Source organism: Lolium rigidum, chromosome 7 (assembly GCF_022539505.1).
Source record: "Lolium rigidum isolate FL_2022 chromosome 7, APGP_CSIRO_Lrig_0.1, whole genome shotgun sequence".
NCBI lineage: Eukaryota > Viridiplantae > Streptophyta > Magnoliopsida > Poales > Poaceae > Lolium > Lolium rigidum.
In genome coordinates, this window is record NC_061514.1 from 195,209,739 (window position 1) to 195,213,002 (window position 3,264).

Consider the following 3,264-nt stretch of genomic DNA (forward strand, 5'->3'; position numbering starts at 1 on the left):
GCTTGCTCAAGCCCCCATGGTGGTGGCTTGCTTGCGGGGGTTGCTTGATGGCGGCGGAGACTTTGTCAAGGAGCTCTTCTCTGATGATGTTTTGGCGTCGGACTGAATGGCATTAGGGCTGCCGCTCCGCCGCTGCTCTGCTCTGGCCAACGGTGTTCTTCTGCGCTTCGTCTCCAAGTGGTGTGTCCCCGGAGATGAATCCGCAGTCCGTCGGTCGAGCCTGATCTGGAGGAGGAAGACGGAGGACTGGATCGCCTTTCTGTTTTTTCTTCAGTGTCCTCCTTGCATATTCTAGGCCCCTATGTAATTTTTGTATCTCTTAGGGTCTCTTTGTACTCCAGTTATTAATAGCAGCTTGTCGGGTTTCCACCCGAATGAATTTCAAAAAAAAAAAGAGCAGATGCATTCTCATTACCTTTTCGTTGACTTCATTAACCAAACCAGGTCTACTCCTAATCCACCTAGAAAAAACCAAAACGAATTTGAGCTCGCCATGAGGCCGTGCTGCCTTCCGCCCCTTGAAGCAGCACACGACAGGCTGACAACCCCATGCGCCTCGCAGAGGACTCCAATGCGCTCTCAGCAGCCGTCGTATAGGCCGGGCAGCAGCCGTCGTATATTCCCCAGGTACGCGGCCAACATCGGACACGCGCACGGCGGGTGGGTCGGCTTCCTTCGTTGGATCGTCGCGCCCATGCTTGGCGGCCTGCCGGTCGACTTGTTCCACGCCACCCTCTCCTCTCCGGCGTTGAGCCGGTCGAAGCTGCCCCACGGTCACGAGCAGGACACGGGAAAGTATGCCCCATCTGGATCCAAAATCTGGACTCATCGATCAGTCTCGCATTGGACCTGCAGCAAACCGGACCTCCTGCCGCCTTGGCTCCTCCATGTTCACCATAACGGAGAGATCTTTTACAGTACCCAGGGATGAATGTGGACCATCCAATCTATAGATTGAGCCGTGCAGATGAAGCCATACTGCCAGATTTTGGCCGCCCAACACGCGAGCAGTATAGAGTGTCCTGCGCGGTCCAGAACCAGCAGTATAACCGGATGAGGGTATTTTAGGAAGATCATATTTTGTCCCGCAAGGCAGACTCCATCTCTTACCCCCGTTCGTTCAGTTTGCCTACCCAAAAAAATCCCCTCACGTATTCCGGCCGCCATGGACTTGCACCCCTATAGTCCCTCCTCTCTCTCTATGGCTTGAGCAGCAGCGGAGACGGGAACCACCCTTCCGAGCCAGGGTCCGGCTGCCGGCGCCGCCAACGCGCAGCCCCCGTATCCCCTCCTCGAACTAGGGTTCCGGCCATCGCTGACGCCGACCACCGTGGCGCAGCTGGTCGATCTCCGGCCAGGATGATCCGCGGCCATGAAGGTTTCGGAGGGCCGCGGCCCAGCCGGTCATGTACTGGGCCGAGGCGGACGCGGTGTCGCCGGCGGTTGCCGCGGACCGCGGGGACGAAGCTGCAGTGTCCTTCGAACAACGACAACGGACTCCTGTGAACAGAAGGTACGTTGTGCCGATTTTAGGAGATATGAAGACGGATTTTTTAGCCAGAGTTTTGATTTTGCTGCCTTGCCTGCTCGCTGCGGTGACATATTCACATAAATGGTTAGGCTTAGGCACAGGGGCGGAGGTACAGTGTTTGACCGGTGTCAATTGACACCGGCGCCTCTGGCAAAATACCTCTGTATACACAAGCCGGCGGCAAAATAACACCATCAAAAGAGCAAAATGACACCGTCCCACATATGATGTATCCAGTACAAAGTGCAAAGCCCCGCTCAGGCTCTTCCTAGGCCCAACGAGGCACAGCAACAATGCAAGGATGGATTGATTGATCGCTCCAAAAATGGCGGTGCTCCAGTTCCTGCATTTTAGGATTTTTTTTCTTAATTTTAGGATTTCTTAGATGTCTTGAAATTTTATGATTTGGGTGGCATGAGTCAAGTAAGTATAAATTAGTAATATCCGTAATCTATCTTAGTTTTTACCATTCATCACATGTAGCACTTGTGCGCATGTTTCCGACCAAGAGAGTACAAAAACAGAACCAACCCCTATGTTTCTCACCAACATGGTACAAGAACAGAGGCATTCCTCATTCAAATCAGCGCTAAGGCAGCCCTAGTACCAAAGTTATCATCAGTTGGTTAATTGGTTAACCAAGCAACTTAGCGCTATGTTCATCTTCTGTCAGCAATGGCTATTGGCTTGACTTTTGCTGCCTTTGCTTATACTTAATATACCTGATTGTCATCTTTTCTTAGTCAATGGTGCTTTTGTTTATATTTAATTTATAGAACTGAATTATATTTAACCAGGTAGTCTAAACATAGATGCTGTGGTACAAATCATAGATTGTACTATACCATATAAAAGACATAGTGCTACTATAAACTGGTGTCGAGCATTCCTGCTGTTTTTCTAGCAGTTCCCCACGCACTGATGCCTTGTTTTTTGGCGACAATGCGAAGAACTATTTACGCCTTAAGTATCAGAACAGAGGGAGTACTTCTGTTGCTAGCCGACCTTGCATCGCAGAATTACCTGCGGTAGTACTGCTTTAAATGTGTCTCAGTTGAGGTACAAAATGAAGGAATTCCTAACTTATAATTGTTGTCTTGTATAACAGGTTGATGCTGATGAAAGAATTTCGCTGGAGCTGGATGGAGGAATGATATCATTAACTATTTTTAGAAGGATCATAAAAAATTTGTACTCAACCAAAATATTCTTCTTGTAGAATAATGAGGCATGTGTTTTAGCTCCGGTCCGTCGAGCATATATTTAATCGTGTGTTCATGTAGTCTATGATGAGATGTTTAAGCTCCATGTAAATTTATCTTGCCAACTGAATTTTTTCATGGCATCATATTGATGTTTCTTTGTCTTGTCGTGCAAAATCATTTAGAAAGCATTCACCACTTTCCATAGACAGCTCGATCTCTATCCGAGCACCGCATCCGCAAAGGGACATCAGCTCCATACCCTCCATGAAGGATACTGCAATTATGAATCAAAGCTAGATTATTATAAGTCTGATAGTCAAACTAACACATGTTTCAGTATGAATATGAATATGTTAACATTTGTGTCATTCCATTCTTAAATTATTCACATGATTTGCCACGGGTGAAACTAACAATGGATCTGCATAGGGATTCAGTCACCCTGCTACCACCAGCATCTAGGCAACAAAAAAAAATATAACTACTCAGAGTGGTTTGCCATGTCACGGCTGAAACTCACAATGGAAT

At 47.9% G+C, this 3,264-nt stretch overlaps 1 long non-coding RNA gene across 1 annotated transcript; it reads left to right on the plus strand.

Annotated features, from left to right (window-relative positions):
* Positions 1 to 1,474: 1,474 nt before the first annotated feature.
* On the plus strand, positions 1,475 to 2,898 carry LOC124678338. The gene is made up of 2 exons (XR_006994431.1): positions 1,475 to 1,513; positions 2,640 to 2,898. It is a non-coding gene; the product is annotated as an uncharacterized LOC124678338 (long non-coding RNA).
* The last annotated feature ends 366 nt before the right edge of the window (positions 2,899 to 3,264 follow it).